The sequence below is a fragment of the Nicotiana sylvestris genome, chromosome 5 (genome assembly GCF_000393655.2).
Source record: "Nicotiana sylvestris chromosome 5, ASM39365v2, whole genome shotgun sequence".
Taxonomy (NCBI): domain Eukaryota; kingdom Viridiplantae; phylum Streptophyta; class Magnoliopsida; order Solanales; family Solanaceae; genus Nicotiana; species Nicotiana sylvestris.
In genome coordinates, this window is record NC_091061.1 from 37,584,468 (window position 1) to 37,600,440 (window position 15,973).

The following is a 15,973-nucleotide window of genomic DNA, read 5'->3' on the forward strand; positions in this document are numbered from 1 at the left end:
TGATGTTACGCCCCGTAATATTATGATGATGTTATGCTCCACAGAATTATATTATGACAATGTTATACCCCGTAGTATTGTACGATGAATTTGTCGTAAGATAATTGACATCAGTTCAAGGACAAGATTATTTGGAAATTATAAATATTATGGTATTTTAAGCAAGCGATAAGTAAATTCATGAAGGTGATAGGGTAAGCGAATCGAAGAAATGAGTTTCGTCAAAGTTTGACATTTTAGGATAAAATACGGTCTGAACTATAATACCTGGTATTTATGGACTAGTGCTATACAAGGTACCACATGACCATGACAGTAAAGTGCATAAAGTATATTAAAAGTGAGTAGTATTTTAAGTAATTTGAGATAATTCTTAACTATGTGGATAATTGGTTAATTATTGGATTAGTGTGGGATTAATAAGATAATCAAGAGACTAGTGAACTAATAATTAGAATTGTGGATAAGTTTGGTGAAACCTAACGTGGCAACAAGTGTAATTGGTGTAGACATGTAATTTTTTACCCTCCCCGAGATTTACACATTTTAGCATTTAAATATTTAGTTTAGGTTTAATATTGATATTTTAAATGGTTTTGACTCTTTTTCTTTATTTTATCACGAAAATAAAAATTACAAAAATATTTTTTATCTTTAGTTTAAAATCAATTAGTATATTTATATTTATAGTATTTTAATTTCACCGTGGCTTTAGCCTATTCTTCCTACTTTTTACTTTATTATGACATTTGAAAATATAAAAATTAGTTTCACTTTTAGTATTTAATTTTAGATTAGTTTATTTTAATTAAGAATGATTTTTACACTTTATAGATACATTATATTATTTGGTCTTCTTAGCCTAAATTCAAACGCAAAAGACATGGTCCAACCCAATTTCCTAAATCCAAACTCATTTACCCATTCCCCTCATATATCCTAATTAAAATAACCATCAGATAACCCCTAACCTCAAGGAGACATATAGCAACCGTCAACCTAGCAGACCCCATCAAGATCAGCATCGACACCTCTCTCACCAAACCAGCAAGAGGAACCCTAGAAAGACATTAGCCACCACCGTCGCACCACCCTATCTCCCTACCACCCAGTCTGAAACCCCTCTTATCTACACATTAATTGAAAACCCAGAAAGGATTAAACCAAAAATCTCTAAAATCACATCAATTTCTAATTCCCTAGCCAAAAATCGACCACAATCTGTCCGAAAAACTCTCCAGGCCTCCGTCATATTCCGCCATAGCCTTCGCCTCTCATCTCTCATCCACTGCTGCTTCAACCTAAGCCACTGACATAAAACACGCAAATACAATCACAGATAGAGAAGAGAGTGACGAGACAGAGAGGGTCCAGAACGAGAGGTTCTTTATCGAAAATGGAATTCAGTTGAGACGAGGTTCGATTTGCCGATTCAAGATTTCGTTCGGGTTCGTGTTTGGGATTCCTGTTATTTTTAATCTGGTCGGGGCGATGACTCATAGCTTGTCCGTGTAGCTACTATGAAATTTGAATATATTGGAAAACCGTTCAGGTTCCTCTTTCTCCTCTTCTCTGTTATTTGAGATGATACTTTCATGTGTTGTGATTGAAATATGTTGCTAGCCTATTCTCTTAATTGTTTGTCAATTTCATGTGTTTGTCAAGTTCGTTATATGAATCAGTTCTAGTCTTGGATTTAGTTCTTATTGTGTTGAATGTATGAAGTTAATTCACTAAGAAAATGATAGCACGATAATTTAATCTCCCTCCTTTCGGTTTAAATTCTAAAAAAGGGTAAATGTCTCAATATTCTTTTGGATTAGAGGAGGATAAAATCACAATATTTATGATAGAAAATATATGCATATACAAGTAGGATGTTCAATATAATGTCTTGACTGATCACTGAAACCATTTGATAAAACAATTTCAGCATTTTAGGTCCAAGTTTTTTTTTTAGTTTTAACCTTCTATTTTCTTCGAATGGTCTGGATTTTGGATATTTATTTCACTGATTGTGTGACGACCCGACCCGTCATCTCATGAGTTACCGCCCCATTTTCCCCACTACCTATTTTGTTATGCTTATGTGGACGAGTTGAATTGGAGTGGTTTTGATAAGAAATGAGACACTTAGTCTCTTTAAGGAAGGTTTGTGTTGGAAAAGTCAACCGGACGTTGACTTATTTGTTAGAGGGCTCGGATTTGAATTCCGATGATTTGGTTAGCTTCGGGGGATGATTTGTGACTTAGGAGTGTGTCGGAAGTAATTTTGGAGGTCCGGTGTAGAATTAGGCTTGAATTGGCGAAGTTAGTATTTTGGTGATTTTCGGTTGATAGGTAAGATTTTGATCCGAGAGTCAGAATGGAATTATGAGAGTTGGTGCAGCTCCGGTAAGTGATTTGGGATGCGTGTGCAAAGTTTCAGGTCATTCGGACATGGTTTGGTTGGGCTTTTGATCAAATGCGTATTTCGGAAGTTTTTAAGAAATTTAGGCTTGAATCCGATGTAATTTGATGGTTTTGGTGTTGTTTGTGGTGTTTTGATGATTGGAACAAGTTTGAATGATATTTTAGGATAGTTTGGCACTTTTGGTTGAGGTCCCGGGGGCCTCGGGCTTATTTCAGATGGTCAATCGGACCAATTTTGGTTTTTGAAGTTGCAGATTCAGTTGAGTGTTGCAGAACATTTTTGTTCTCTGCGATCGCAGGAGTGCAATTGCGATCGCATAGAAGGTTTGGGGAAGGCCGTTCTGATTGTTCATTGCGATCGCATGAGGAGTAATGCGATCGCGTAGTGTTAAATGGACATGAGGTTCTGAGGGGTACTTTGTTCAATGCAATCGCGGAGTAGTGTATGTGATCGCGTAGGTTTGATTGGTGAAGCATTGCGATCGCATTTAAGGGGTCGCATTCTCATAGGACATTTTGGAGCCCTGGGAAAGTTGATCTATGCGATCGCATAGAGTAAAATATGGGCTGACATATGGGTTTTTATAAACATTTCACCCGCAAACCAAGTCCCATTTCCTCCATTCCTGAGTAACCTTGGGAGCTTTTGACAAGTATTAAAGAGAGTTTTGACTGGGAATCGATTGGAGGTTAGTCATATGGCCTAGAAACGTCATTTAATTGTAGATTCAACATCTAAATTCATGGAAATTTGATTAAAAATGGAAGGATTAGAGCTTGACTTTTAAAATAGAAATTTGGGCATTTGAGGGAGCATTTGAGCTCGGATTTCGGTAAATTTGATATGTATAGACTCGTGGCGAGATAAGGAATCCGGTGATGTCAATTTTTTTATTTTTCTAGAAGTGGGCCTGGGGATCAGGTTTTGCCAACTTCGTGATTTTCGATATTTTTTGAGTCTTTTTGATTGGGTTGTATTCCCTTAGCCTATTGTAACGTATTACTTGTGGTTTTGATCAGATTCAACGCTCGAGGAGGTTGATTTGCGAGGCAAGGGAGTAGCGAGCTAGGATTTCGGCCTGCTTGAGGTCAGTAATGGTTATAAATGATGTTCTGAAGGTTTGAAACCCCGAATTTGCACAATGTGGTGCTATGTTGAGATGAGACACATGCTGTATGATGAGCGTGGGGTATGTCACTACTGGGGATTTGGACTCGGTCCATCCCATTTGATGACTCTACTATACTTTTGACTGAGACTTAATTAATATCATTATATTATGGGCTAGTTGCCATGTTTGGGGCCTTGTGCCGATCTGTAGAACCCTTAGGGGAATTTGTATTGGTTTACCTCACTTTTCTTGTCGAAATCATACCCTAAGTCATGTTCTTAACTGATAAACATAATATGAACCAGCTTTAGAAATTGTTAAATCCTAATGAGAGTAACGTGTAGGTTGAGGACCCCATCTTATCTTAGTGTACCCAAGAGGCCAAGTCTATATTGTTTGAGAGGGGTCGAGAACCCCATGGTGAGGGTATTTGATATGCTATGGATCGGGATGCACGCCGCAGCAGTATATATATTTATGTGGATCGGAATGCACGCCACAGTAGTATATTATATGGATCGGACTGCATGCCGCAGTAGTATATTATATGGATGAGACTGCACGCCGCAGTAGTATAGCGCTTGGGCTGAAGGAGCCCCTCCGGAGTCTGCACACCCCCAGTGAGCGCAGTCGACTATTTTTGGATCGGGCTGCATGCCGCAGCAGTATGTATATATATATATATATATATATATATAGATCAAGTTGCGCCGCGCAGCAGTATTCTATATGGATCGGGCTGCACGCCGCAGCAGTACAAATATGAATTCAGTTATCTTGAGGAGTAAATGAAATGAATACTGGCTTAAAGGACTTTTAACTGACTTCTCCATTCAGTTGTTGCTTTTTATATTCTCACTGTATTAATATAGAACTACGTAGTGTTTTACGAGTTTTCTTTCCGTCAGTCATTATTTATTGCTATTACTCACTGAGTCGGAGTACTCACATTATTCCCTGCACCATGTGTGCAGGTACAGGTATTCCTGAGGCATAGAGTGAGCTTTCCTGCCGTTTTGTTTTCATCGGAGGTATCGAGGTAGCTGTATGGTGTTCGCAGACCCGATTTCTCCTTCTATCTCCACTTATTATTACGCATTTTAGACATATTTCTGTATTAGATTGTTGAAACCTTGTATTAGAGGCTCAGACTCGTGACACCAGATCGATGGGATTTATATTGATATTTTATGGATTTTCCGTATTGTTTATCTATTGCTACAGAGTTATAATCATGTTAATTTGGCATTAAATCTTATTAATTGGTAATGAATTCTACATAAGGGATTGTGAGTGATGAACTGGTCGGGCTTGCCTAGCATCGTGTTGGGCGCCATCATGACCGGGGATTGGGGTCGTGAGAAGTTGATTAGTCAGACATAGAATTGTTATTTCTGGAATGGATCCAAATATGATTTGAGCCATAGTTTAAGGGGATTGGCAAAATTGATAGTTTATTTAGCTTTCAATCAAGTGTTAATAACAATCAATCTACCTAAGGTTTAGGAAAACTTCACATTCTTGAATTCTTATCGTGCGTCCTTGATTCATCTTGAAAAGAAACTTTTGAAATTCCTTCCACGCATTCGTATGCGCGCATGAGCGCTCAGTATCAGATGTGCCTCGATGGCTTGTGATTCTCCGATCGAGGGGCGAGGTGTAAGCTCTGTGAGTTTATGGTGGTCCAGTCTGAAGGACTTGAGGTTGGATCTTTGCCTATGGCTGGAGCGCCGAGGTGCTGATTATGTAAACAAGTGTTTTTGAACTTATATGTTTGGTAGTGTCCCCGTTAGTGGGAATGACGGCTGTGGCTATGTTAGGAGTATGTTAGTACTACGAGGCGTATCCATATGAATTGGAAGCGACGAGAAGGGGTCTGTTGAATGATGGAAGAATTAGTAGATGCTTGAAGTCTTTCTTGATTCAAGTTATAGCCCGGGTTATGGGCGTTTGAAGAATCTTTTCATGAATCCTAGTTGGGAGTGAAGTAAATTTCATGTTGCGGTATGAGTACAGACTCAGGAAGATCAAGTGAATGCGTAATGCTTATGGCGGTGGAATGTATACTAAAATGTTATATTGAGGCGAAGCAGGTGGGTTATCTCCCATGAAGTGTACTGAGGCGGTGTGATCCTCATGTGAATGATAGAAGATCTCATGTGCAAATGAATTGTAAGTGTTGAAGTTTGAAATTTTTGGTTCACTTAAGAGAGTGAGTTTAACTGTTGTGAGATTGCCAAAGAGTTGAAGTACAAGATGAAATGTGTTTACACAAGCTTACAGAGGATTTGAGTTTAACCTCACTATGGTATTGAGGCAACAATGGAGTATATGCGTTATGAGTATAGCGTGTTGTGATCTATGGCTTCGAGCCAAGTTGGGGAGCTTTCCATTGGTTAGCGAATTGTGCGGTTATGTACTATGTTAGTTCCGATTTGATGCATGTTGGTGAATCAGTTCTGGTTGTGGAAAATGGGCCGAGAATGGCACGAGTGAAGGAAAATTTTTGACAAGATGACATGAGCTAGGATGAGCAGGAGATAAGTTTCGATGTTTACGGTAAGTTGGTATTGTCTTCAGCATCACCTAAGATCGGTGTTTTGTAAAAAGGGTTTTGCGTCGTGGTTAACGATTCTTGATCGCTCTTCAACGTTAATGCGACCGGTGGTTTGGAGGTACGCTCCAGATATTGTTGTGGTAGGTTGTGGGAGTGTGTCCCACGGGAAGATTATATAAGTGTGGCATGTGATCACTTAATTGATTAAAGATGTGAACCAAGTATGAAGTTTGTGATGGTGTCATTAAATTGAAGATTCATGCTTGGAGGGCACTTGGCATATTGGGTTGTGAACTGGGGAGGATTACTCCGATTGTGATGGTTGTTCTTGTGTGTTATGAGAAAAATGGGAGTTATTATGGACCTTTAAAAGGTTATCAGACTGGTTCAGTGTGATCAAAATCAGTTTGAAGTCGGTGGATAGATTTAATGTGAATAATGGCTTTATATCAGGCCAGATGTGTGCATTTTAGTAACGCGGTCCTCATGGAGGAGTAGTTAGGTTGATATTTCGTTGTCAGATATTTAGCGTAGTGATGCATTGCGCCGTGTGAGTTGTGAGACGGTTTGAGAAATTGCTATGTGTTGAGAATCCGCGTAGGAATGACGTTATATGAGCATCTTGGCTCTTGAAATTCAGATTGTACATCTCACCTCAGTTGTGCTTGAGTTTTGTAGCTTATAATGCTATATGTCTCCCAGAGATATTATTATGCACTTAGCATGCTTACGACCGATACTCGGTATTTTGTTGTAATGAGCAAATTTGGCTCGATGTGCATCTCCTTATATGAGATCTATGTATGGATCGGGTGGCACGCCGCCATGGGTATGTTATCTTGATCGGGTTGCATGCCACACAGTGTGATGTTGAGTATAGTTTTCTATATGCTATTTTGTATGCCTTGCTTCCTATTTTCTAAGGAAAATCCGTATTAGTGCGTGGGATTGGTAATTCCTTCCAGAGTTCGTTTTCTTTTTGTATCGCGTTCGAATTGGTAGCCTATTGGCATATTAGGGCATCATATGCGGCTTTTGATTATGTCTAGGGTGGCTTATTGCCTGAGCAGTTCGTAATGGGTGAGACGAGATCATTGAATTCGAGATCAGTGCAATCTGACCATATGAAGTAAATTAAGGGGCTAAGACCATTGTTTGGTTCATAATGATGTGATAATTCTTGCCAGAAGTATAGACCCAATGAATTGTTGATTCGGCGGTGTTATGAATTTATACAGATCCCATCCGTCGTGTCGATATTGTAAGAATTTGAACAAGACCTATGTATGTCATGCAGAGCATGGGATGTGTAATGATTTTTCTTCTAGATGGGATCAATGGAAGTTCTTGACTAGTTGAGTACGTAAACATTCATGGTTCGGAAGGGGGGTGAAGTTCTCATGTTACCTTAGGATGATATGGTATATGCGATATGTTGTGAAGTATTGAGATTTGTGTGTGTAAGGTTATGGTTCACTTCTGAAAGGAAATTCATAACATTCTTAGGGAGTACGGGCAGCTTTAGGTGATTAGAGAAATGAGCTTCAGATGATTAGGGTGAATTATCTTCAGATGATTAAGGAAATTGTATTTCTAATCATAGTGATTTGTAGAGGGTATATGTTTCAGAAAAAGGCCAATGTGATTAAGTTGATGGCACTTCAATAGTATTGCGGCACTTTAAGGCTGGATCGACTACTGATATTCGAGTTGCTTGTATGGCACATGGAAATTTTAAAGTATTTATCGTGGGATGATTGGGTATTAAAGGTGTTCAAGTATTCGCACGGTGGAAACTGGAATCAGGTATGACGATTTGTGTGCCATATGGAGTTGGATACTGGGAGTTCTCATGTACAAGCTAGGTTGTGGTGGTGGATCATGTGTATTCGGCACCGTTTAGCGCCAATCGGGATTTGGAGGCTCGAGTGGATCTTTGTTTGCTGGTATGTTAGATTTATGATGTGATGTCGGAATTCAGACTGGTTGTCTTAATATTGAGTGATTCTGAACTATTGCGCTATGGGCAATATCAAAAATGCCATGGGTTGAGTGATGAAGTGAGTTGGATTATGTTCTAGCAGAGTGGTTTATATTTCAAAGAACCAGCGGACAGTTGGGAAGGATTGCTTTCTTAATTGGGCATTCGTGATAGATGTCAGTGCAAAGGTTGCTATCATTAATTCAGTTCTGGTGTTGAGGGACTTTTCGGATGCATTTCGTGTGGCTAGGCATGTCGCTGGGCGAGGTTGTTGATTTCGGTATTAATTTGGTGTCGGGAACCGGACCGTCTGGCTCCGATAGGAGTTGTAGTAGTGGAAGTCGAGCGGGATAAGTAATTAGGTGTTGCTCGGTGAATAACGTACCGGTTATGTTCTATCAGGTTTGCGTGGTGTGTGTTATTTGTTTCACTGTGGGTGTAATGATTTGCTTTGGCTCTAGACATCAATTGAGCATGGTTGTCGATTTCAAGCATAGAGACTTGAGGTGTTTCATGAGGAGTAGTATTTGGATAGTATCGCGCGTTGCAGCAAAGCTGTGTGGAAACATGACCTTGCGGGTCAAATTTGTGTGTCCTATTTCTATGATGTGAGACAGGGTCTTAGCCTTGTGTTGTGGCAGTACTGGTGAGTTTGAGGTACAACTCTCTCAGTTGAGTCATTTTCATGATTTGAGTATGTTCGGACCATTTTTTATTGGTGCACGTATTATGCAAGTTGTGGCTTAGGAATGTATTGATGTGTCATGTCACCAGAGTGGTGTGTTGGGTTCGAAGTGATCGTTGGGGTCATTAATGAATTCAAACGGATTTGATTTCAGCATGTTTGATGGGTAAATATCGAGGTTAGGTTCAAAAATTTGTTATGATAATTGCTAGAGGAGAAATGGCCTCATGAATGGTTGATCTGAGCAATGGTTATGGTTTATTGCATGTTTCAATTATCGTTGCCAGTTTATGAGAGTGTTGGAATGAGACCTTGGCTAATAAGATATTTCTATCGGTATTTGGTTGTTGTGGGCAGCTGCTGTGAATGGAAGTTATCGCTGCATTTGTTTGAGTTATTGGTATATCATATAATTGCACCTAAGGTTGCAGGCATGGTCTATTACAGCTGGTTCAGACTTATTCTGAATGTAAGTGTGAGGTTCTGATCTTGTGTATGATTCCGAAAAGGTGAAATGTGGCTCTATGATTTATGGGCTAGACTAGATTGTGTGATTTTAGTTAAAACGCATTATCGGACCCATGTGAGATAGGGTGACGTTGGATTATCTCCGGGTTTATGCTTGATAAGGTCATTCAGCTTTTGGTTGGCTTCTAGGACAACTCTGGGTACGCTCGAGGATGAGCATTTGTTTAAGTTAGGGAGAATGTGACGACCCGACCCGTCGTCTCGTCAGTTACCGCCCCGTTTTTCCCACTACCTATTTTGTTATGGTTTTGTGGACGAGTTGAATTGGAGTGGTTTTGACAAGAAATGAGACACTTAGTCTCTTTAAGGAAGGTTTGTGTAGGAAAAGTCAACCGTACGTTGACTTATGTGTTAGAGGGCCCAGATTTGAATTCCGATGATTTGGTTAGCTTCGGGGGATAATTTTTGACTTAGAAGTGTGATCGGAAGTAATTTTGGAGGTCCGGTGTAGAATTAGGCTTGAATTGGCGAAGTTAGTATTTTGGCGATTTCTGGTTGATAGGTAAGATTTTGATCCGAGAGTCAGAATGGAATTCCGAGAGTTTCTGTAGCTCCGTTAAGTGATTTGGGATGCGTGTGCAAATTTTAAGGTCATTCGGACGTGGTTTGATCGGGTTTTTGATCAAATGCGTATTTCGGAAGTTTTTAAGAAATTTAGGCTTGAATCCGATGTAATTTGATGGTTTTGGTGTTGTTTGTGGTATTTTGATGATTGGAACAAGTTTGAATGATGTTTTAGGATGGGTTGGCACTTTTGGTTGAGGTCCCGGGGGCCTCGGGGTAATTTCGGATGGTCAATCGGACCAATCTTGGTTTTTGAAGTTGCAGATTTTAGCTGAGTGTTGCAGAACATTTTTGTTCTCTGCGATCGCAGGAGAGCAATTGAGATTGCATAGAAGGTTTGGGGAAGGCCGTTCTGATTGTTCATTGCGATCGCATGAGGAGTAATGCGATCGCGTAGTGTTAAATGGACCTGAGGATCTGAGGGGTACTTTGTTCAATGCGATCGCGGAGTGGTGTATGCGATCGCGTAGGTTTGATTGGTGAACCAGTGCTATCGCAGTTAAGGGTCGCATTCGCATAGGACATTTTGGAGGCCTGGGAAAGTTGAGCTATGAGATCGCAGAGGCTTGGATGCGATCGCATAGAGTAAAATCTGGGCTGACAGAAGGGTTTTAATAAACATTTCAACCGCGAACCAAGTCCCTTTTCCCCCATTATTGAGTAACCTTGGGAGCTTTTGACGAGTATTAAAGAGGGTTTTGACTGGGAATCGATTGGAGGTGAGTCATATGGCCTAGAAACGTCATTTAATTGTAGATTCAACATCTAAATTCATGGAAATTTGATTAAAAAGAGAAGGATTAGGGCTTGACTTTTGAAATAGAAATTTGGGGGTTTGAGGGAGCATTTGAGCTCGGATTTTGGTAAATTTGATATGCATAGACTCGTGGCGAGATAAGGAATCCGGTGATGTCAATTTTCTGATTTTTTGAGAAGTGGGCCCGAGGCACAGGTTTTGCCAACTTCGTGATTTTCGATATTTTTCGAGTCTTTTCGATTGGGTTGTATTCCCTTAGCCTATTGTAACGTATTACTTGTGGTTTTGATCAGATTCGACGCTCGAGGAGGTTGATTTGCGAGGTAAGGGAGCAGCGAGCTAGGATTTCGGCCTGCTTGAGGTGAGTAATGGTTATAAATGATGTTCTGAAGGTTTGAAACCCCGGATTTGCACAACGTGGTGCTATGTTGAGATGATACACACGCTGTATGATGAGCGTGGGGTCTGTCACTACTGGGGATTTGGACTCGGTCCATCCCGTTTGATGACTCTACTGTACTTTTGACTGAGACTTAATTAATATCATTATATTATGGGCTAGTTGCCATGTGTGGGGCCTTATGCCGATCTGTATAACCCTTAGGGGGCATTTGTATTGGTTGACCCCACTTTTCTTGTCGAAATCATACTCTCAGTCATGTTCTTAACTGATAAACATAATATGAACCAACTTTAGAAATTGTTAAATCCTAATGAGAGTAACGTGTGGGTTGAGGACCCCGTCTTATCTTAGTGTGCCCGAGAGGCCAAGTCTATATTGTTTGAGAGGGGTCGAGAACCCCATGGTGAGGGTATTTGATATGATATGGATTGGGCTGCATGCCGCAACAGTATATATATTTATGCGGATCGGACTGCACGCCGCAGTAGTATATTATATGGATCGGACTACATGCCGCAGTAGTATATTATATGGATCGGACTGTACGCCGCAGTAGTATATTATATGGATCGGACTGCAAGCTGCAGTAGTATATTATATGGGTCGGACTGCATGCCGCAGTAGTATAGCTCTTGGACTGAAGGAGCCTCTCCGGAGTCTGCACACCCCCAGTGAGCGCAGTCGAATATTCTTGGATCGGGCTGCACGCCGCAGCAGTATATATCCATATATATATATATATATATATATATATATATATAGATCGAGCTACGCGCCGCAACAGTATACTATATGGATCGGGTTGCACGCCGCATCAGTACAAATATGAATTCGGTTATCGTGAGGAGTAAATGAAATGAATACTGGCTTAAAGGACTTTTAACTGACTTCTTCATTCAGTTGTTGTTTTTGATATTCTTACTATTTTAATATAGAACTGCGTAGTGTTTTACGAGTTTTCTTTCCGTCAATCATTATTTATTGCTATTACTCATTGAGTCGGAGTACTCACATTACTCCCTGCACCATGTGTATAGGTACAGGTATTCCTGAGGCATAGAGCGAGCTTTCCTGCTGTTCTGTTTTCATTGGAGTTATCGAGGTAGCTGCATGGCGTTTGCAGACCCGATTTCTCCTTCTATCTCCACTTATTATTCCGCATTTTAGACATCTTTCTGTATTAGATTATTGAAACCTTGTATTAGAGGCTCAGACTCGTGACACCAGATCGGTGGGATTTATATTGTTATTTTATGGATTTTCCGTACTGTTTATTTATTGCTACAGAGTTATAATCATGTTAATTTGGCATTAAATTCTATTAATTGGTAATGAATTCTACATAAGGGATTGTGAGTGACGAATTGGTCGGGCTTGCCTAGCATCATGTTGGGCGTCATCACGACCAGGGATTGGGGTCGTGACATATTGATTAGTCAGACACGGAATTGTTATTTCTGGAATGGATCCAAATATGATTTGAGCCATAGTTTAAGGGGATTGGCAAAATTGATAGTTTATTTAGCTTTCAATCAAGTGTTAATAACAATCAATCTACCTAAGGTTTATGAGAATCATTTTGAGCAGTTTTCCTGTACATCTTTTTATGTGAAGATCTCTTAAGCGCTAAAGGTGTTATTGTAATATCAAATTTGTTGGAGTATTATTGTGAATGAATCTCGTTGAGATTGCTTTCGTTTCTTTTGATATTGTCTAGTTAAAATCTAGTATTTGATATGTTGATTTGGCAAAATGTTTAAAGTCTTTTTCTTGCTGGTTTTCTTTTGTTTCAACGTGAATTTTCCTTAAATCCTCGCACCCCAGCTCCTACTGGCTGGGAATGAGACCTGCTTCATTTCTTTAGAAAGTTATTTTTTGGTTAATGTTAGATAACGTGAGTTTCCATAACCAATGGTCTTGTTCACAATGCAAGGTTATAAAATTGTAGATTTGGTAATGTTCTGAATTATTTTTAATCATTTGTAGCATGTCTTTCCAGTTAGCTTTTCTTGAGAACCTTTTCATGTGATCAAGCTTTTGGATAATCGTAGGGGTGGGCAAACTTTTAGGCGCATAAATAAAGTCATTGTGACTATGAGTACGGTTCCCGTAGCATAGTCATGATACATAAATCTAAATTTGGATGTGCATTTCATGTGACCCGATCATAACTTCTAATAATAATAAAATAAACATATCATAGATCGCGGGTGCATTTCATGTGACGCGGTTTGCAATGTGTAGCAGAACGACAAGTGTACGACATCGTGCCTTGTTCCAAAAAATAATTCCATAAACACTAAAAGTGGTTTGAAAGCTAAAAATGCACATAGGTTTTAAATATTTAATAAATGGGATAATTAGGCCAATTATTAATAGTTAAGCGACCGTGCTAAAACCACGGAACCCGGGAATGTCTAACACCTTCTCCCGGGTTAACAAAATTTCTTACCCAGATTTCTGCGTTTGTAGACTATAAATAAGAGTCAAACTTCCTTGACTCAGGATTTTAAATCGGTTACTTGGGACACCATAAATTATCCCAAGTGGTGACTCTGAATTTGAATATAAATAATCTCGTTTCGATTGTTGTCACTTTAATTGGAAAAATTCCCTTATCCCTTTGGGGTAAAAAAGGAGGTGTGACAATTGGATCAAGACTACATAATGACTCTTTGGTCCTTACAATTAGGTGGCACATGTTGAGGATTCTTGTGGCTAAGTCAGCTAAAATGTAGGGCCCACACCCAAAGGTTAATACTTCTCTAAATTCACTTTGTAATCTCTACAAGGGAATGAAGAAGGTTCAACAAATTCTCAAGAAATTATAGTTCTCAATAGCAACGTGATTTGCCTCAAATATCTCATACAAGACTACTTAATGATTCGCAACGTGAGATTTTGCTATTCTAAGGGAGTACGGTGCAATCTTTCTCAAGAATATCATACATATTTTTTCCTACTTCGATCCATCGTCACGTGTTTTATCACAAAAGACGTATGTTAGAGGGATTGTTAAGAGAATCGGTTCAGGTATGTTAAGGCTAATCCTTCCTTCTTTTGGCATGATCCAAGTAACGATACGTAAACATAATGCTATTTTATAAGTGTTTCTGCTCTTAGCAGTTAAAGATGTCGATGTTATTCACTCTTGTAAAGTGATATTCAAGTATGTATAAGTATGCTCCTAAGTCTCTATTGAGGTATATGATAAAGATGTTAATATTTATAATATAGTGATACATGCATCTTCAAGCATTTACCAACGTGCTACGGCCGGTTTGGCGGTCATGCTTATTTATTTACCACTTTGCTACAATTGGTTGGGCAGACATACATCTTTATTTACCATCGTGATATGGACGGTCGGGCAGTCATGCATTTACTATCAGGCTACGACCGGTTGGGCAGTTGCACATTTACTATTAAGTTGCGGCCGGTTGGGCAATCATGCATTTACCATCGAGCTACGGCTAGTTGGGCAGTTACATATTTACCATCGAGCTATGGTCGGTAAGGCAATCATGCATTTACTACCGTGCTACGGTCGATTGGGCTATAATACATTTATCACCATGCGAAGGCCGGTCGGGCAGTTACTATTGATCAGTTGGGCAGTCATGCATTATAATATATGGATAATAGTCTCAAAGAGAAGCATTGTATATATATGAGTATAATAAGTATGCATATACGGTGGCACTTCAGAGATTCAGGTTGATTGTTATATGTAATTAATTAATGTTGACTTAATGTTATCTTTCAGTTCCACCTTACATACTTAGTACATTATTCGTACTGACATCCTTTTTGTTAGGGACGCTGCATTCATGCCTGCAGGTATAGGTTATCAGTTTGAGGAGCCCTTAAAGTAGACGAGGTTAGCATTCAGCGAAGGATCGGTAAGACTCCACCTCATTCAGAGAGCAGCCTAGTCTATAAGTCATCGTGTTATCAGAGTTTGGCTACGGACTTCTAGGTAGGCTGGGGCCCTATTATGTTTGATGTTTAATACTCTTAGAGGCTTTGTAGACAAAGGTTTATTTTGTACAGTATGTTAGAGGCCTTGACGGCCCATATGTATTCATGATTTAAGAAAGATGGTTCATTGATACAACGTTTTTCCATTTATAGTTATACATTACGAATTGTGGCCATGTTGTCCCATGATAGTTAACAAAGAAAAAAAAAGAGTTACAAAGTGGTTCGCTCAGGCCAGTACTGTACCGGGTGCCAGCCACGCCTCCCCAGGTTTGGAGCGTGACATTTTTACACTATTAAGACAATATGATCGTTTATATGGAGTTGTTACTTCATTTTTTGGACGAGTAGCTGTTGTTGTTATATATCAACTTACCTAATAAGGGCAGCCCAGTGCACGAAGCATCCCGCATTCATGTACAAAAACATATGCTAAGGCATAACTAAAATTTCACTAAGTCTTTTAGCCGAAATGAGGGAAAAATTATATAGCCATTTTAGAGGCCGAAACGACCCAATTTAAAGAGCCTAAGGGCCAACTTTAAAAGTGCCTAAGGGACAATTTTAAAAAGAGCCTATGGACCGATATATAAGAGCCTAAGGGCCAGCTTAAAAGAGATATAGGGTCAAAAGCTTATGGGAGCCCGAGACTTCGTTCTCATTCAACTCGGACCCAAAAGCCCCGTTGTTCCGCGCTCTCATCAAAGTAATTTTGAGCTTAGCTCGAGTATCATCTAAAACCTTAAGGGTTATGATCTTGAGAAATAAAAACCTAAGGGTTTATTACGAGTCTGAACCAATACTCGAGCTATGTATTTGAATCATCGGAACTTTCCACAAATGGAGACAAAGTAAAATTCAACACAAATCGAGGATAGAACAAAACAATACTTTATATTCATTAGGTGAATTTACAAAATATATTACAATGCCCACAAAGGGCCCTTGCACAAAAAAAAGAAACCTAATCTATTTTCGGGGTCAAACCCCCCG